Source organism: Capsicum annuum, chromosome 10 (genome assembly GCF_002878395.1).
Source record: "Capsicum annuum cultivar UCD-10X-F1 chromosome 10, UCD10Xv1.1, whole genome shotgun sequence".
In the NCBI taxonomy this organism is placed as follows: Eukaryota; Viridiplantae; Streptophyta; class Magnoliopsida; order Solanales; family Solanaceae; genus Capsicum; species Capsicum annuum.
In genome coordinates this window covers 160,726,018-160,747,749 of record NC_061120.1, presented here as the reverse complement: position 1 = coordinate 160,747,749, position 21,732 = coordinate 160,726,018, and the positions used below count along the sequence as shown (strand labels likewise).

Genomic DNA, 21,732 nt, shown 5'->3' with positions numbered 1-21,732 from the left:
TGGAATTAGATCAGATTTCTTTCTCTCCAAATGAGAGCAACCATAGCAAAAATAAAAAAACAACAAGTGCAAAGACGTCTCAATTTTAGAAAATCTTTAATTTTTTTGCGTGAGAAAAAAACGCCATAAAAAGAATAGTAGCCCAGTGCATCAAAGCTTCTGCTATGCGCAGGGTCCGACGAAAGACTCTACCACAAGGGTGTATTGTACGCAACCTTTACTAGCATTCTGCTAGAGGTTGTTTCCAAGGCTTAAACACATGACCTCCTGATCACATAACTATTGAAAATCTAAAACTTTGTCGATATCCAAATAAGTAACTTCAGTACCTGTTCTTAGCACAGGCCATTGATTTTGTTGTCATTTTTCCCTACCGTAAAAATACAATATAAACAACTTTAACTACATATAGCCAATGTCGTTGGACTAACATGGTTGGAACATGAAATTTTCCTGTACATGTGCGAAAAAGATAAGATCATGTATGTTTGAATAACATTGATCCTTTTGTTTCAGTCTTACATCAAGAATTCAAGATAGATTAAATAAACACTGATTCATATTGAAATTTAAATAGATAATAATAATCAATAGTCTGTACAATACATGCATGAATGGGTACTTTTATACTAAAGTGTATAAAACCATCCCATGAATCAAACATTATAGATAAAGATCAATAATATTCACTGCTAGTCTGCTATCCTACAACCAATCAGCATGGGCTCAATCTAAAGTTCATGTTCTTGAGTCCTAGAAGATCAACATATTTACTACATAAATAACCAATATTTGTGAAATAAAAAAAAAAACATAAATCTGTTGATTAGCAAAAGAGGATGACATTCCAATACCACTAAAATTATCCTAAGAGAGCCTGTTTAACTCCAAGAGGTGCATTAACACCTTTTATTACCCATATTTTCAGAACATGAACATTGGTCTAAGCATGATTGTAAGAAAGCCGAAAAAATTATAGATATACATTTTATATGTGCAGCAAAAGCAGATTCAAGACATGGGGTCCCCCAAAACCTGAAGTAATGACATACAGATTTTGTACCTTGAGTGTGAGCCAACACAAAAATGACACAAGCACACTTCTTCAATTTCTCCAACAACGTCAAAATATCCTTTTTATTCACCAGTCTCATATTTCTTGATATACTTCATAATGATCTTCTTGAATTTTCTCTAGTTCTTGTAGAACCTCTTCAACTCTTCACTGAGATGTTGAGCTAAAGCAGTGTTGAGGCAACTCAAATCACAAAGTGTCATAACATATTCAACTACAATCGATGTTTCAACTATAGTGACATCCTCACATGTTTTTTCTTGTGGAGTTCTACAACTCACTTTATAAGATGTGAAGATCAATGCTGTAAATGGAAAGAAAATTTTACTTGAATAGATTTTGCGAATTCTCATATAATGTGGGTCATTTCGGCCTTATAAGAAGGTAGTCAGCTTACAAGGTTTGCTTGTAACATTCTTGGGAAATGCCTTCACTGACAAAGGAAAAAGCAAATGAAAACAGATGACGCATAATGAAAGACATAAAATATTTACTAAAAGTAGTACGTGCAGAAGTTAAGCCTCGGAAATAGCCTCTTGCAGAAATGCAAGGTAAGACTGCGCACAAAAGATCCTTGTGGTTGGACTCTTCATCAGACCTTGCAAATAGCGGGAACTTTAGTGTACCGGAGTGCTCTAGTATATGCAGAAGTTGCATAGAAGATAAATTGCCCAATAAAGAAGAAGAGGTTGCCAATGATAAATTTTAAATTTATATAGCTTCAAAGAGCTTTTGAATCGTGTTTGGATCTGCTGTGATCTGGCTCCTTTCTATCACCAACCACATTGCAAAGCTAAGCAAAATATTTCCATGGTGGCTGAGTATTGATCCGACATATCTCTACACTCTATTTATTTACCAGTTTCTTTTACGGATAATTTGCATACAACATGCAACTTCATTTATTCTTTTTGATTCACTTTGAGGAAGTTAGAGTTGGACATAATGAACTTGTTGTCCATGGAATATTTACTGTTAAATATATACAGTTGAATAATTTTACAGGATAACAATGTAATCTATCAGGCTTTTACCCATTTTGGCCAACACCAGCTAGATTTATCAGTACCAGTCATTAACTAAAATGGCAACTGGCAAGTATTGTAGCTGGCTATGTTGTGAGTAGTATTCATGCTCTTTTTTCTCTTGTATTTCTGAAGAATTAATTGTGCTTCATCAATTAAGTTAATTATATGACAGATGCATCCCCCTCGCATTATGCAAATATCAGTTGTTCATCCATCATAACTCATTGAAAGATTGAAAGTAGAAAAACTGTAAGCTTCTTGAGGGTAGGACTCTTGCCTACAAGGGAGAGGGTTGCCGTTTTCTCTTCTAATGCAATATAGATGAGTCTCTTAGTTTAGGTTTTAGTTTAAAGTAAAGGAGCAACATGTTCTTTGACAATAACAAGTTTGTTAGTACCTATAGTTTCTGTGGAACAACTTTTAGACCTCTGACATGGTTTGAACATAAGAGATCTTGAAGAAGGACCCAATTGCCAATGATAACTTGACAAAGACTATTCACAGATAAACCTATTCCCATTGCAGTGACACACAATGAAATACGTCTAGAGAGAAAACCTCAAGATGTATTTTGTAGTTCACACAAACTTTATGTAGAAATTTCTTTATCTTTTTTGAGAAAGTACACTTCTAAAATAGAAAGCCGAAGAGGCTAAATAGCTAATTAACTCCTAAATATTATTTTATGATTGTTACACGTTTGGCCAACACAAGCACATATACACACTTCTGGAAAGAACATATGGTCAACTGGAGGTCCTAATGAATAATCTGTTCAGCATCTTGATCACTGAAGGTTCAATATAGTTTCTATATATCACCAACACTGAGGAACTTTAGAAGTTAATTGATACTACGATCTTTCTTAGCCATGTCTAGATCAAAAGTTAAACATGCTAGTAGAAAGTATCTCAAGTAAGGTTCTTAGAGGCAAATCAAGTCTTAGGTTTCGTAGCATCTGACAATTGTTGTAGATTTTGTTAGGCCTTTCGCGAGAGATAAATGAAAAATGAGTAAGTGCTTCTTTATTTTCGAAAAGATACCAAGAAAAAAATGCAATTTGAATAGCAGATTCACATTGAATAGGCTATGACTTTTTCTGTTATAGCATAAAAACACTTGTTCGCACTACCTTTTGTTGGCTACAAATACATACGTTTTCCTTAGATTTTTACTTACGAAAATTATGAATAACTCTACTTCTTTTAGCAATATTTTTTACATTTGCAAAGTAAGTTCTAAGTGTGATTTGATTTCTCTTTGTGTTTGTTGTACACCATGAAGTTAGAAGTACCTGCTCAATAGGTTAACTCTCTTTGCAAGTGTTTAACGGTCTTCATTGATCCAGAATCAGAGAAAGAAAATGCAATCTACTCATCATTGTTGTCTTTGTATACCAAGCCTTGGCAATGATATTTTGACATGTCAAGAATGCAAGAAGACCATTCTTATTTTTCATTACTTTCTGGCACTGTTGCATGATAATGAACAAATTTAGCACATGCTCAAAGATCATGTCAATCAAAATAATATGAGATTTATAAATCAATAACAATCACAAAAAATTTCGTAGATGATTATCAAATACTAAATCACTAAAAGTGCCTACTAAGGCCTCAACTAAAAGATAGTAATATTTCTGTGAGTCTAGTTTAGTGAAATTTACTCCTTAAGTTTCTATTTCCCCAGTCAAAGTCGATGCCTTAAATCGTTTGATTTCTTAAAATTTTTTTTTTTGTTAAAAGTCCTTGAAGAACTTGAATTCTCTCCCTCAAAATAAAATTATTTTAATTATTCTTGCTGCAAGAGTGAAAAATTGGCATACCTCATAACTCCAATGAATAATTAACTGAAAATAGAGTTCCAACATATACTGTAAAGTTATGCTTCCAAACCACTGCAGTAGCGCATTTTTAGATTGCAACTATAAAATTTTTGCCCAAACCAGGCTAGTAATTTGATTTCATTGTCTTGTTATTATAGAGGTAGGTGTTTGTGATTTTTAATTTACCTATATTTAACTTTATATTTAATGTAATAAGCAATCTATGTAAGTGTCAAACGAATATAAAAACTTTAACATCAAACAAACTCAATGTTCAAAAACTTCTTACCAACATATCTTTCATTCAAGAAGTAAGATTCTTGATAACAAAGTACCAAATTTATGAATTAAATATATACCTCTTTATAAAAAAAAAATTCTCTCAAAGAAGACAATTTCTCAAAACTTACAGCTGAATGCTAGCTGCAAAATATTTTCAAATAAAATATATATATAAAAAAATCTAAAACTAAAAGTTCTAATCATGTACATTCGACTCTCCAATTGAGTATATAGTAGTGGTGTTGGTAAATTACTATTTTCTTTCTGACTTGTGAAAGATGAAAAAGATCTGGAGAACGCATAAAAATTTATCAATATGATTAAAAAAATATAAGACACTAATAAATATTTGCACATTAAGGAAGCTTTGCAGATGAAGCAGACTTATTTATGAATAAAAAATTTATCAAGAGGTTGAAACATTGATATCAATACCTTTTTGAATTAGGAAAAGAATAATCTCCTCTGCATAGTCTCTCGATGCTGGAAGATGTTGTTAAAAACATGTACTCATTAAGTGAAAATTAATACCTTTTCTTTAAATAAGTTACCTGCAAATACAACAAAAAGTAAAAATCAGAAAAATTATATATTTTATTTGAACCAATACATATCAGAGGTGATCTTTTATAATTAAAAAAATACTTGTTGTTGGGATCAACTTAAGTCCGAATTAGACTCTTCAGCTAGTGCGTCACCATTATCAATTGCACTATTCACTTTCAAAGCAAGTTCTGTCTCGTTCTTGCTTATATGGACCACAATACACCAAAGAGCCATATGGCCCATCATTAATTTTTATGCAACCCATATCAACATATAAATTGATAGTAATAAAGATGATAATATACCAAGTTTATGCACAAAGTTATATTTTGAATTTGGGGTGGGGTGGGGGGTGGGAATGAAAGACTTCAGTTTGAGATTGACCAGTGACTTTTGACACTTTCTTATTTTTTATGGTTTACAAGTTGAAACAATAGAAACTTAATGTTGTAAGAATACTGTAACAAACTGGGCATTCTATCATGCTTAGAACAACTTCATTAAAGGATACTGTCGATAGCATATTATGCACATTTTTATCCTTGACCCCCCACCCCCCACCCAAATAACTACTTTGTGCAAGGCAAAAGGAGGAGAAACATCCAACTCAAAACTACTATTGAGACCTGTAAAAGGACCTTCAAGATTACTAACCAAAAAGTATCCACCATTACTTATGCTTCATGGTGAGTATTATGCTAACTTATTGAATGATTATTTATTGTGCATGCATATTCAAAAAAGAATGTTGTTGTTTCTTTTCTCTTTTAATATAACCTAGAAATACGTTGTTTTCTAGCTCAAAACATGGTGGATAATAGTTTCTGCTCCTCTACCCTTTTTCACATAGATATCTAACTTGATTGACCAGCTCAGATTCAAGCAACAACATTAATGTTCAAATAGAGAATATTTTTCTCTCTCTTTTTTTTTTTCGTTTATAAGTTGAAACATTTAAATTTGATCTTGTAATCATATTTTGTCTCTTTTTGCTTAGATTAGCTTTCATAGAAAGTATCGTAGCCCATAACATTGAATTTCTAGAATGAAGGTCATCATTAGAATAAAGGAAGGCAACAAAATCATGAAAAGAAACAATAGATTTTACTCATAACTATGATCAGTATAATTTATCAAAGAATACGTTGTGTAAGGTTATGTAAAGTATAAATCCACCAGTAGCTCTTATGCTGACAGTTTAATCAACATGATAACAAAACATTCAATTGAAGGGACAATTTTTATTGACCCAAAGTGATCAACATGCAATTCATAATACGTAACAAAGCAACAAAGAGTAAGATGGCAACAGAGAAATAACTTATACTTGGCTCATACCTACAAATGAAAAGTAAGCAGAAGTATTACAGATAATGAATTCAAAGTTTTCGCTTTTGAGCTATTAATATTCTGCGCTTTTGCCCAAGCTTTCATCTGCAAAAAAATAAGAGATTATATATTCTGAGCATGTGAATAGAATGTTGTGAAGTACTAATATCTATCAGCACATAAATAAATAACCCTTGTATCTTTCTATGAACAAGAACCGATGAAAATTAAACCACTCAACCGGAGGGGAGGATATATTATAAGAATGTAAACTCAAGTATATTTAATAATCCCTGTCTATGCCGCAACTGTGATTTCCTTCTTTCTTTTTTTTGTTTTTTTGCTATTCTAACTTTTGTTAATTGAAAGTGACATTCATTCAATATACTATAGAAATCATGTGGTCTTTCTAAACATTAAAATTACTGCATCCTATCCATAAATATTCAGAAAGCTAGTTTTCACTAAAATGATTGTCAGTTTCTTCCAAGTAATAATTTAATCGGCAAAGAATATAAGAAGTTGGCGAGCTTATGAACATAGCGTAAGCAATACATATCTGATAACCTTATCCATCTAGTTACATAAAATTATATACATTTAAAAAAAAGATGCACGTATTTGCGGCATAACAACTGATACATTTTGCGAATTTGCTTCCTTTCAATTTGAACTTATCTTTCAAGAAAGAAAACTAAAATTTTATTTTATGCTACTAACAGATGCTATTGGATCCTTTTGTTTCTTTATTTTTCCTTCTCTTTAATGTTTCACTCTCATTGTCTCGTGTAATAACACAACATGTGTCTTTGACTGCAAATAGAAGTCATAGTCCTAAATTGTGAATTTCTTTCTATTTATTTGCTTTATATTTATATCCCATAGGCCATGTGATGGAATTTTTATTTCTGAATGTATTCCTAGTAAAGTTAAAGCTAGTGATATAATGGGCATCCTATTCATGTAAGTGCTAGGAGCACAGGCGCTTTGTCAAGAACTATTGCTCTGTGGTACTGTCATGGTGCATCCAAAAATCAAATAAGAGGTGCCAAACTATTGAACACGCAGAATTTAACTTATACGTCATTTCAGGAACAACTAAACATATTGCAAACATACAAGAAATTACAGAATTTTATCAAAAATCTCAACTTCTGAAATTATTCATTGAGTGAACAAATCATGTGGATTATCATAGACTTTAAAACTTTATTCCTGTTTTCAACTAATATATCACACTCAATTTTCGTTCCACACTCAATAACTTTCAGAATGGACACCTTGATGGTTGTTACTAGATGAACACCAGAAATATGCCCATACCCTGAAGCACGAAAAATCAAAGGTAAATCATACCCTGAAGCATGAAAAAGAGAAATGAAATAAAATAAACATACTAAACCTTTATAGTGATAAAATAAACTACTCCACTGTTATTGGAGTTGTTCATTCCGGTAAAAGAAAATAAACAAACTTATAAAAAAGGAGAAAAATTAAACAGTAAATTAGAGAAGAACAAAACAAATATAATACTAAGAGTTACTGGTCTTGTAGCTATTTTGTAATATCCCTTATATATATATAAAAAAAAAGTGGGCGAAGCCCATCCATCAACTTGAAAAGGAAAAGAATGTGGAGCATGAGTCATATTTCCAACTTCATGTTGGAATGAGATTTTAAAAAAAATAAATATTAGGCCTTGGCCATATGCACACTTTCTTAATATAAAATTAGTTTAAAAAAGAAGTGGGGTTTTGCCCTTTCCGTGATTCTAATGGCCATGTGCCTAAATTTTTTTTATTTTATATATATTATAAGGAATTCAACAAAAGAGATAGCTTTTGCCAATTTAACTAATAATAAAGGCATTGGCTTTACCACTGGAAGCACAGTGTCTCTAACAAAGGCAGAATTGCTATCTGCTTAGTCTCATGCAAAAGAAAGAAAAAGATGATCAAATTATTCGTTCAGTGAAAAGAAAAGAAAGCTTAAGGATTTTGACTGGAAATTCTTTTGGGTTCAAGGTAAATCCTTTTCTATATTTTATTGTAAAGTTTAATCAAGTTAATTTGATTTGGATATTGAAATTTAGTTATCAAAGACAAGAATTTTGGGTAATAAGATGTTGTTTTGAATATAAAGTTTGAGAAATTGAAGGATATCATGAAATCTTAAGGGTTGGGTAGTTTAACTTTATCACGGAATTAGCCTAAACAAGAGTATTAACTTGAGATTGATATGATATGATTTTAGATTCGATGGAAGGAAGTCCCATCAATTGTTCGAGGTGACAAGTTGGTATTCACGAATTTGTTCAGTGAGTAGTAATCTTACCACTATTTGTATTTATTAAATTGCATATTTATATATGTTTTTAATAAAATAATGAGTTATGATATACTTTGAAATTGCATGTGGGATAAGTCCTTTATTTGATATGATATTGAAACGGTTATTTGAAATATGATTTTGATATGATATTGAAATGGTTATTTGAGTTATGACCTTGATATGTTATTGAAATGATTATTTGAAATATGATCTTGATATGATATTGAAATGGTTATTTGAGATATAACCTTGATATGATATTGGAAAGGTTATTTGAGATATGATTTGGATATGATATTGAAATGGTTATTTGAGATATGATATTATTACGGTGAATATTTTCACTTACATGAGAAATAAGTATTTTTGACATGTGTTTTTATTCAAGTTTATATGTAACATGATTTGAGATGAACTTTAAATGATATGAACTTGAAAAATGCTTTCAAATGAATATCCTATGGTTTTACAAAGTATAAATGGGAGTAGACCTTGATTGAATCCCGTAGCTAAAAGCGGGATCGTTAGACCTGGTGCACCTTGTATTTACTGATGAATGTTACAACCTTCACTAGTAGGAGGGTAGAACTAGCATACTGATACTGACATGATTTGACTCCCTTATGAGGGGTCCACTGTTATGGGTTATTCTTAATGAAGAAGAATGGTCACACTGATGATATGATTTGATTCCTTTATGAGGGGTCCGCTATATGGGTTATTCTTAATGAAGAAGAATGCCACACTGATTACATAATTCATTTTTGAAAACCTCCCAAATATGTAATATTTGACATGATACGATGCTTTTGAAGTTTATTTTTGAACTATTAGTTCACTTGGCTTACATGAAAGAATGATATTGTTTATCGTTATTGTTTTCTGAAAGAGCATTATTTCATGATGATTTATGAATTGTCCCCATTTTAAAAGGATTGTGGTTAAGTTTATTACTCACTGAGCTAGTGGCTCACTCCTCGCTATTATTTTTTTCATAGAATACAGGTGACGGTGAGGATCGTGTTGGCTAGGGGATTTGAGTGACATATTCCTGGTGAGCCCCGCAATTGTTCACGTGGTCTATAGTTTATGGGCTATAGTTTATTTATTCGTGATGGTTCTTTTTCTTGAAACATCTTAGTTTGCTCCATAGTCATGTCTTTAGAGTTTTGAATCTTTAGTTATTTTGGATTTGTGGAATATTGAAATTTCCTCTCATGTTCTGGAGATGGATTTTATGTTTTCAGTGGGTGGTATTGGTGAAATGTTGATGATCTATGGTGTTGGTGGTTGTTCTGTTGAGTTGTTTTGTTGTTTAATTGAGACAGAAAATTTTCTTGTTAGGCCTAAAAATAGGGGAAATTCTGCACAATTTTCTATAGAATTCTGACGAGGCTTACTTTGGAGTCGTAAACTCCTTAGCGCCGGTCATGGTCCTATTTTGGGTCATGACAAAGTTGGTATCAAAGCGCCTAAGTTAATTCTATGACTATGGAGCATACGATAGTAGTAGAATCATAATTATGGTTATGTTATCGGCCATTTTTATAATCGTGATTCTGCGAGAGCGTGATAGGATGTGCCTTGATCTTCTTTCTTATTCTTCTATACGTGTGTGACGTTTAGGATCAATTAGATAAATCTAACTATCTTGTTTTGTTAAATCAGATGGTTCAGAGAGCAACTACTGGTAGGGGAATAGGTAGAGCCTGCGGAAGAGGCAGAGGTAGGGGTAGTCGTAATACCATAAGAAATCGCACTGTCACTCCAAGAAGTTCAAGAGAACCTACTTCTGAAGGAAATATTAGTCTACCTCCTCCATATCATGAGGGTATTACTGCTGAGGCACTTATTTCCATGCAAAGATCCATAGAGGGTTTGGCCGACCGACTAGATAGATAGGAGAGGGGTGGTCAACACAATTTTGCACAGTTTCAAGCACCTGTTCAGACATACAACTTTGGAAATAAGGAGACATCTTTGCAGGAGTTTCTAAAGTTTAAGTCACCAAAATTTCCAGGTTCAGACAGCTCAACTGATCCTCAGGGCTTTTTAGATGGTACTTTCAAGGCGCTGCGAGTGTTAGGATATTCTAGTGAGAGGGCTGTGGAGATTACATCGTAAAAATTGGAAGACACAACTAAAACTTGGTATGATACTTTATTTCTAGGAAGGCCTGCAAAAGCAGCACCTTTGACAAGGGACGAGCTCACTAAGTTCTTCATGGATACCTTTCTTTCTGACAGTCAGAAATAAAAATATGCAGCTCAGTTTGAGAGATTGGTTCAGACTCCAGATATGGATGTATCAACTTATAACACTATTTTGCAAGTTGGCTAGATATGCTCCATACGTGGTGTCCATAGAAGAAGCTCGAGTCTAGAGATTTGTAAATGGGCTAGTCCCTCATCTTTATAATACAGTGGCCCCACAGATGAAAGTATTAACCTATTATGAGATAGTGGATCTTGCTAGAATGATTGAGGACAAGGGTCGTGTGAAACGGACAGCTTATGAGGTTCGTAAGAAGGCTAAGATGGGTAGATCTTCCAGTGGTGACTTAAGTGTAAATCATAGAATGGAAAATAAGGAAAAAGCATCAAGGTCATCAGATAGGGATGGATTTGGTTTCACAGTCTGCGTATAAGCCACCTGCTAGACAGGGTACTCAGGGGTCCTCAGCATCTCAGGGATATTATAGTTCTGGCCAGATGCATGCCACTAATCCATCCTGCCAGACTTGTGGAAAATCACATATAAGACAGTGTCATATTTTGATTGAAGCGTGCTTTCGATATGGTCAGTCAGGTCATCGTATCAGGGATTTCCCTCAGCTTCAGAGAAATGTTAGTCAGGGTTCTGGTCAGGTAGCTGTACCTAGCCAGACTACTCGTAATCCTTCTGGTATGAGAAGTAGAAGTCGAGGTAATGGAGAATGGGTTACTGGGAATCAGGCACAAGAAAGTACTAGTAGAGGCCAACCGAGAGTCTTTGCACTTACTAGACAGGATGTTCAGGCCTCGAATGCAGTGGTGACAAGTATTCTTTCCGTTTGCTCTTTTGATGCATATGCCTTATTGATCCGGGTTCTACCCACTCTTATGTGTTCTCTTACTTTGCTGTGAGATTCGATAGACATCTAGAGATGTTAAATTATCCCTTTCTTGTTGCTACTACTGTGAGAGATTTTTTATTAGTTGAAAATGTGTACCGTAATTGCGAGATTATAGTGGGAGGTAGGGTTACCCTTACTGACCTGATTGTACTTGATATGATTGAATTTGATGTGTTGATGGGCATGGATTGGTTATCTCCTTGCTATGATACCGTAGATTGTCATGCAAAGATAGTTCGATTTGAGATACCCAACGAATCTAGTTTTATATCGGAAGGGGGTCAAGTTCCATAGGTTAGTAAAAGTATATCTTTTATGAAGACCCAAAGACTTTTAAAAAAAGGTTGCATGGGTCTCTTGGCTTTGATGAGTGATGATAGTACAGGAAGACTTAGTTTGGAGATTATACCTGTGGTGAGGGAATTCTCTGATGTATTTCCTGAGGAGTTGCCAAGATTGCCTCTAGTATGTGAGATAGACTTCGGTATTGATTTGGAACCTGACACTATGCTAATATCTATACCCCATATCGTATGGCACCCACAGAGTTGAAGGAGCTCAAAAAATAGTTGCAAGACTTGCTAGATAAGAATTTTATCAGACTGAGAATATTGCCATGGGGTACACTAGTTTTATTTGTAAAGAAGAAAGATGGGTCTCCAAGAATGTGTATTGACTACAGGCAACTAAACAAGGTAACAATACGTAATAAGTATCCATTTTCTCTTATAGAGGACCTGTTTGATCAGTTACAAAGAGCTGCTCATTTTTCAAAGATTGATCTCCGATCGGGTTACCATCAGCTTAGAATCAAGGAGGAAGATATATCTAAGACAACATTTAAAACTCGATATGGGCATTATGAGTTTCTTCTGATGCCTTTCAGGTTAACCAATGCTCCTACTGCATTCATGGACTTGATGAATAGGGTGTTCAGGCTAGTCCTGGATAAATTTGTGATAGTATTCATTAATGATATTTTGATATATTCTCATAGCCAGGAAGAACATGAGAATCATCTGATGACTGTATTGTAGACATTACGGGAACATAAGCTCTATGCTAAGTTCTCAAAGTGCGAATTTTGGCTTGACTCAGTATCATTTTTTAGGCATGTTGTCTCCAAAGATGGTATTACAATGGATTCTAAAAAGATAGAAGCAGTGCAAAAATGGCCTAGAACTACTTCACCTATGGAGACTCATAGCTTTATAGGTTTAGATAATTAATTCAGGCGGTTTGTGCAGGATTTCTCTAAAATTGCAGCTCCATTGACCAAGTTAACATAGAAAAATGTACAGTTCCAATGGGCGGAAGAATGTGAGTAGAGATTTTAGAAACTCAAAACATGTTTGACCACTTCACCAGTTTTAGCCTTACCATCAGGTTCTGGAGGATTTAAGGTATTCGGTGATGCTTCATGGGTTGGATTAGGATGTGTTCTCATGCAATACGATCATGTTATAGCTTATGCTTTGAGATAGTTGAAGAAGCAAGAGCTGAATTATCCTATCCATGATTTGAAGATGGCCGTTGTGGTGTTTGCTCTTAAGATTTGGAGGCATTACTTATATGGTGAATCTTGTGAGATTTATACCGATCATAAGAGCTTGAAGTATATTTTTCAGCAGAGAGATCTAAATCTTTGACAACGTTGGTGGATGGAACTACTCAAAGATTATGATTGTTCTATCTTGTATCATACTGGAAAAGCTAATATTGTGGCTGATGCTTTGAACAAGAAATCTATGGGTAGTTTGATGCATATAGCTCCTGGAAAGAGGCAGTTGGCGAAAGATGTACAGAAACTTGAAGGCAAAGGTGTCAGTTTTGGTGTTGGCAGGTCAAGGGTGTTGTTGTCTTGTGTTCAAGCTAAATCTTCTTTCGTAGAGCGCATAAAGGCTACTCAAATCGAGGATGTGCAGATGTGTAAATATTGAGATAAGGTCTTAGCTGGTCAAAATAAAATGATGAGTGTTGATTGTGATGGTATTCTTCGAGTGGGTAATCGATTATGTGTACCGGCTGCAGATGGGTTAAAATGAGCTATTCTTGAGAAAGCTCACAACTCCAGATATACCAGTCACCCTGGTTCCACTAAGAAGTATCATAACCTGAAGCAGTTGTACTGGTGGAAAGGTATGAAGAAAGACTCTGCTAACTTTGTTTCTAGTTGCTTGACTTGCCAACAGGTTAAAGCAAAGCATCAACGACCAGCAGGGTTATTGCAAGAGATCAAGATTTCAAATTAGAAATGGGAAAGATTTACTATAGATTTTGTAATCGAGCTACCACGAACCATTAAGGGTCATGAATCTGTATGGGTAGTTGTGGACCGCTTTACTAAGTCAGCTCACTTTCGGCCAGTAAAGACTACATATAGTGGAGTGAAATATGCCCAGTTATTTATGGATGAAATTGTCCAACTTTATAGAGTTCATTTGTTCATCATTTCTGATAGAGGATCACATTTCACTTCATGCTTTTGGAGATCTTTTCAAGAAGCATTGGGTACTCAAGTAGATCTTAGTATTGCATTTCATCCATAGACAGACGGACAGTCTGAGCGTACTATACAAATCTTGAAGGATATGTTGAGATCTTATATTCTTTACTTTGGAGGTAGTTGGTTTACTTACTTACCCTTAGCTGAATTTACTTACAATAATAGTTTTCAGTCAAGCATTTAGATGGGTCCATATGAAACCTTGTATGGTAGGTGATGTCGTTCTCCTATCGGGTGATTTGAAGTTGAAGAGGATAAAGTTTTAGGACCAGACTTGGTACAAGATGATATGGACAAGGTTCAATTTATTAGACAAGGATTTTTCACAGCTCAAAGCAGACAAAATTCTTATGCAGACAAGAGGAGAAGAGATTTAGTTTTCACAGTTGGGGATAAGGTTTTTCTATGAGTCTCTCCTTTGAAGAATGTGATACGATTTGAAAAAAGAGGTAAATTGAGCCCGAGATTTGTAGGACCTTATGAGATACTTAAGCGTATAGGAGGAGTGGCATACCGTGTGGCACTTCTCCCCGAGATATCTTTCATCCACTTGGTATTTCATGTCTCTATACTAAGGAAGTGTATATCAGATTCTTCTCGTGTGCTCGAAGCACCGACCTTCCAACTTGATTAAGAACTTAACCTACGAGGAGGAACCAATGGCTATCCTTGATCGAGAAGTAAGAAGGTTACGTTCAAAAGAGTTTGTGTCCGTGAAAGTCTTATGGAAGAATCATACCATAGAAGAAGCTACATAGGACTCATAAAAGGATATGAGACTCAAGTACCCTCACTTGTTTCAGTCTTCAGGTATGCACTTGTTCTAAATTCGGGGATCAAATTTCATAAGGTGGGGAGAATGTAATATCCCTTATATATATATATAATAATAATAATAATAAAGTGGGCCAAGCCCATCCATCAACTTGAAAAGGAAAAGAGTGTGGAGTATGAGTCATATTTCCAACTTCATATTGGAATGAGATTTTTAAAAAAAAATATTAGGCCTTGGCCATTTACAAACTTTCTTAATATAAAATTAGTTTAAAAAAGAAGGGGGGCTTCGCCCTTTCAGAGATTCTAATGGCCATGTGCCTATTTTTTTTATTTTATATATATTATAAGGAATTCAAGCAAAGGGATAGCCTTTGCCAATTTAACCAATAATAAAGGCATTGTCTTTGCCACTAGTGGAATCACATTGCCTCTAACAAAGGAAGAATTGCTATCTGCTTAGTCTCATACAAAAGAAAGAAAAAGACGATCAATTTTTTCATTCAGTGAAAAGGAAAGAAAGCTTAAGGGTTTTGACTGGGACTTCTTCTGGGTTCAAGGTAAATCTTTTTCTATATTTTATTGTAAATTTTAGTCAAGTTAATTTGATTTGGATATTGAAATTTAGTTACTAAAGACAAGAATTATGGGTAATAAGATGTTTTGGATACAAAGTTTGAGAAATTGAATGATATCATGAAACCTTAAGGGTTGGGTAGTTTAACTTTATCACGGAATTAGCCTAAACAAGAGTATTAACTTGAGATTAATATGATATGATTTTAGATTCGATGGAAAGGAGTCCCATCAATTGTTTGAGGTGACAAGTTGGCATTTGGGAAATTATACAGTGAGTAGTAATCTTACGACAATTTGTGTTTATTAAATTGCATGTTTATACATGTTTTTGATGAAACAATGAGTTATGATATACTTTTAAATTGCATGTAGGACAAGTCCTTTATTTGATATGATACTGAAACGGTTATTTGAAATATGATCTTGATATGATATGGGAAAGTTTATTTGAGATATGATTTGGATATGATATTGAAATGGTTATTTGAGATATGATATTATTACGGTGAATATTTTCACTTATATGAGAAATAAGTATTTTTGACATGTGTTTTTATTCAAGTTTCTATGTAATATAATTTGATATGAGCTTTAAATGATATGTATTATTATGAAAAATTCTTTCAAATGAATATCCTATGGTTTACAAATTATAAATGGAAGTAGACCTTGATTGAATCTCGTAGCTAACAGCGGGATCGTTAGACCTGGTGTACCTTGTATTTACTGATGAATGTTACAACTCTCACGAGTGGAAAGGTAGAACTAACATACTTATACTGACATGATTTGAATCCTTTATGAGGGGTCCACTGTTATGGGTTATTCTTAATGGAGAAGAATGGCCACACTGATGATATGATTTGACTCCTTTATGAGGGGTCCACTGTTATGGATTATTCTTAATGAAGAAGAATGCCATACTGATTACATGATTCATTCTTGGAAACCTCCCAAATATGTAATATTTGATATGATACGATGCTTTTGAAGTTTATTTCTGAACTATTAGTTCCCTTGGCTTACATGAAAGAATGATATTGTTTATCGTTACTGTTTTCTAAAAGAGCATTGTTTCATGATAATTTATGACTTGTCCCCTTTTTAAAACGGTTGTGGTTAAGTTTATTACTCACTGAGCTAGTGGCTCACTCCTCGCTATTATTTTTTTCAGAGAACACAGGTGACGGTGAGGATCGTGTTGGCTAGAGGATCCGAGTGACATATTCTTAGTGAGCCCCACAATTGTTCACGTGGGCTATAATTTATTTATTCGTTATGGTTCTTTTTCTTGAAAACTCTTAGTTTGCTCTATAGTCATGTCTGTAGAGTTTTGAATCTTTAGTTATTTTGGATTTGTAGAATATTGAAATTTCCTCTCATGTTCTGGAGATGGATTTTATGTTGTTAGTTGGTGGTATTGGAGAAGTGTTGATAATCTCTGGTGTTGGTGGTTGTGCTGTTGGGTTGTTTTGTTGTTGAATTGCGACAGAAAATTTTCTTGTTAGGCCTAAAAACAGTGGAAATTTTGCCTAATTTTCTGTAGAATTCTGACGAGGCTTGCGTTGGAGTCCTAAACTCCTTAGCGTTGATCATGGTCCTATTTTGGGTCGCGACATGTTTTGATTCATGATTGTAGAGCTTTGGGAGGGAGAAGAAGAGGATTGTGATATATGAGAAGAAAGATTTGCAAGGGAAAGAAAAGTTGGAGATTAAAATTACTATTTTACCCCTGTATAAGAGGATATTTACGAATTTTTCCTTGATCGTTTCCTTGCTCATTTTTCTATATAATACTATTACTAGTTACCAATAGCTCGTGCAAGGCACAGGCGCAACAAATATTTTTTTTAAAATTTATTTTAATTATTGTAATTTATAATATTTTTTAAAAATATATAGCAATTTTTTTTATAGATATTTTAAGATATTAATTATTGTAATTTATAATATTTTTTATGTAATTTTTAAATAATATAAATCGTTCTCATTGTCCAAACTTTTGTGGCATTGATAGTCAATTATATTTTTTAAATAATTTAACTTTTAAATTATTGTGATGTATAATATTTTTTCTTCTATTCCAATTTAAGTGTCATAATGCTTAGATGAACATAATAGTTAATTATGGGTGAAATTCTAAAGCTACAATTGAAGTAGTGAAGCAGTCATGTCTTAATGACTCACAACTACTAATTAGAAGTGATATAGCAAAATTACTAGAAAAAATACTTGTGAAATCTTTTTGATTAACTTATCATTTTGAAACAATTTCACTTTTTATCAAATATTATTAATTGATATAATGCTTAAGTGGTCATAATAATTAATTAGGGGTGATATAGTAAAATCACGGTTGAAACAACGAGACAGACATGTCTAATTAAAAGTGATATAACAAAATTACTATACAAAAATACTTGCGGAAAAAAAATTAAATGGGTTGCATATAAAACGTTAAGTAACTTTAACATTAAATATTATTAATTTTTTAATACTTAGATGACTTTATAATAATTTTTTAATATTTAGATGACTTATAATAATTAACTATGGGTGATACAGTCAAATTATGTGTGAAGCAGCTGAAGCAGATATGTCATATTATTAAATATTATTAATTTTCTAATACATAAATAACTCATAATAATTAATTAGAGATGACATAATAAATTACGGAGAAAGTAACTTATGAAGCAGGCATGTTGACGAAGACTTCTCCTTGCCATTCCCTCTTATAATATATACTAGATATCGAAGGCCCGTGCTAGCATGGGCCCAATATATGTTATTTTTTATTCTCAATTTATATGATACAAATAAAATTTTGATAATTAATTATATTTTAAATATTTTTTTAGATATTTTAAGTTGTTAGCTATTGTAATTTAAATAGTTTTTTTGACATTGTAATTTACTATTTTAAGTTCTTAGCCATTATAATTTATAATACTCTCCTTGTCCAAAGTTTGTAGCATTGATAGTCTATTATATTTTTAGAATAATTTAATTTTTAATTACTGAAATTTATAATACTTTTTCTTCTATTTTAATTTAAGTGACATTGATATAATTTCGAGAGTCAATCAAATATCACGATTTAAGTCCCGAAGTAGACATGTCTTAAATGACTCATAATAACTTATTAGAAGTGATACAGTAAAATTACTATAAAAAATAGTTGTGAAAAAAATTTAAGCGGGCCTCATATAAGATGTCAAGTTAATTTAAAACATCAATAATTAATTTATCTTTTTTTTATTTTATTTTTTAATATTTAGATGACTCGTAATAATTAATTAGGGATAAAATAGTAAAATTATGGTTGAAACAACTGAAACAAACATCTCATAAATATCTATTTTACTTTTTTTAATTTAATATTATTAATTTTTTAATACGTAAATGATATATACTAATCAATTAGGAAATAACTTATTAGAAGTGGATGAAATAATAAAATTATGGTTGAAGCAACTGAAACAGACATGTCATAAATGTGTATTTTATTTTTTGTTAAATATTATTAATTTTTAATACTTAAATAAAATATAATTATTAATTAGAGGTGATATAGTAAAATCACAGATTAATACTTAAATGACCTATAGTAATTAATTAGGGATGAAATAGTAAAATTACAGTTGAAGCAGCTCAAGCAGACATGTCATAAATGTCTATTTTATATCTTTGTTAAATATTCTTAATTTTTAATACCTAAATGACATATAATAATTAATTAGGGGTGATATGGTAAAATCACGGAAGAAGCAGGCATGACGACCGCCTCCTGCTTCCAAGCCTCTTCTATATATATATATATATTCTATACTATATATTAGAATATGCCGTTGATATCATTTGTAATCGTGCATTTTATATCTCGCTATAATGAAAGTGTCATAATAAGAAGTTGATGTAAATTCTGAGAAGGAAATAGATATCCATCTTCTCTTCCATCTTCCCTTCTTGTTACAAGTTAATAAAAGATTGCAATAATAAATGCCGAGAAGGAAATAGATACATAACATTAAGAGAAAGTTGATACTACTTTTCTGTGCAAGCTATTTATACAAAAACTATCGACATGTAGGTCTGTCACATTAAGTTATGACTATAGCATTAGTTACACCAAAGTGATAGTTGATACTATTTTCCTGTGCAAGCTATTTATACAAAAACTATTAACATGAATGTTGTGACTATAACATTAGTTACACTAAAATGAAAAAACCTGTTGATGCGACTGCCTGTATGACGTTGGTGGAGGTAGGCAAACTTGGCTGCAGCTAACTTTGGGCACTTATCACCTATAGAGATAATTTAAGTAGGCGAAGGAAAAATATAATATTTTATTTTTCTAGTACGACGATGTAGTAAAAGGAGGTAGCAATGAAGGGGTGTAGGATTGTTCTATTTACCTATTCAGACAAAAAGGCTAAAAAAGAAGGAGATAAATTAATTGTGATTGTAGCGAGTAGAAAGAAGAAATGAAGGAAAGCATGAGTATTATATTTACCCGCCTGTTGTGGTTGACATGCTGTAAATGTCAGAGATAAAACATAGCAGAAATAAATTTTCCCCGAATAGAAAACTTCGAAGCAGTTGATGAACCAAATTTGTACCATATCATTAATGATCATCACAAGTAACTCATTAAGTTATTGCAGATAAAGTTGACTATTAATAGAACAACAGGGTACTCTTTTGTTTTAGTCGAGAGTTATACTGAAGATGTCTCGTAATGGAAGTGTTACATGCAAAGTGATCAATGTGTGATAATACTTCTATACTCGTAACAATATAACTGGTATTTCTCAGCTTGCAAAGTCCAAAAAAAGACCATATAGATAATAGTTGCCATCTACGTTTAGTTCTTGATATCATTTGCTTGGCAGAGCAACCAAAAAAGATACACTACAGTCTACATACATATCCAGTAGCACTATCCTTAAACCTTATATTGTTTCATGTATTTTGAGCCAAAAAAAAAGAGAAATGAGCCAACACGATTTCTGTTTGTGTCTTTGGATGAAGTATGATAATATTATTTAAAAATTATCAACAACCATTTTAGCGTTACGTCATATAGTGTATTATTGTAAATTTAAAAGTCAGAAAACAATTGGGCATTATTTCAAGCAGAACATAAGAAAAACTACTACTATTACTACTACTACTAATTATCCGCTATTTAGTAGCAGTAGTAGATTTGTGTCAGGAATGACTTCACCAGTACATGTAGGACCTCGACATTCATTGAAAGAGAATGATAAAATTGAAAATTTATTTGAAGACATTTTCTGTAAGTGTCTAAGAAATGCACAACACAGGTTCGGAGGAAGTTACCTGGGGACCAACATTTGTTCTAGCTTACAGTTGAAGCATTGCACCATCTTTTTTGTCTTGATGAGTACAAAGTGGTTACAATGTGAGCAAGCAAGCAAGTAAAAGAAATAAGTATGATCAGGAAGTGATATTTTTCCTTCCAAAGGGAAAGTCTGCACCTGCAGTACAAATTCATCGATATTAGAAATTGCTTTGAAGATCTTTACGGTAAGACGTTGGACAAGTTATTGACAACAGTGAAAATTAGTGCAATAGATGTACACCCTACTAACCTAGGACGACAAGTCTGAAATTATGGATATAGGGAAAACCTCATCTTCAATAGGTGCAAGAGTCAGGGAAGAAGTTAATGCCGATGAGCTTCGTAAAGTGTACGATATCAACATTTGCTCATTGTCCTCCACCCTGAGAGAAGTTTAAATCAAATAGCGAGTATGATTTTTAGTAAAAGTATTTAAGTCGTATGACACGACGATGGGGGATTAGTTAATAAGTACCACTTCATTAATGTAGCAGCCTGCACGTACATAGGATTCAGTAAGATCATTGACTGATACCTTGTGGATAATCTTATAGCTGTGTATGTCACAGATACAGAGGAATTTTAATTTAATACACAGAAATAAGTGCAGCAATAAAATGGAAAAGTTACAGAGATTCATGTAAACAACATACCACCGCAGAATTCGATGACTCCAATATGTTTAGCAACAATAACAGGGTGCTCATGCAGGTGATGTAGTACTGTAGCGCCTTCGTTGTCGGCTAAATCATCCCATAGAGTAAATAGGGCAGGTTTTTTACTGGTTGATGTAAGAAACATATAAATTTTTATCACGTAAGAATGCTTTAATAAGTGAGAAGAGTTGAGTAACTCACCTCTGATCTATGACAATTACCTCCCGAAAGTGCTTACTTTGTTCGGTGGTATATTGCAACGCACTATAATTGGCTACTACCACTAATAAGTCTGGTGTAATAGGAAATAAGACA

At 33.0% G+C, this 21,732-nt stretch overlaps 2 long non-coding RNA genes across 2 annotated transcripts; one reads left to right on the top strand and one right to left on the bottom strand.

The window, feature by feature from the left end:
* Nucleotides 1-880: 880 nt before the first annotated feature.
* Nucleotides 881-7,626, bottom strand: LOC107845969. The gene is made up of 3 exons (XR_007045944.1): nt 6,095-7,626; nt 4,646-4,761; nt 881-3,574 (listed from the first exon to the last, which is right to left on the bottom strand). It is a non-coding gene; the product is annotated as an uncharacterized LOC107845969 (long non-coding RNA).
* Nucleotides 7,627-7,907: 281 nt separating this feature from the next.
* LOC107845970 lies at nt 7,908-16,924 on the top strand. Its single transcript, XR_001667126.2, has 3 exons — nt 7,908-8,109; nt 8,339-8,402; nt 16,565-16,924. It is a non-coding gene; the product is annotated as an uncharacterized LOC107845970 (long non-coding RNA).
* Nucleotides 16,925-21,732: the final 4,808 nt, after the last annotated feature.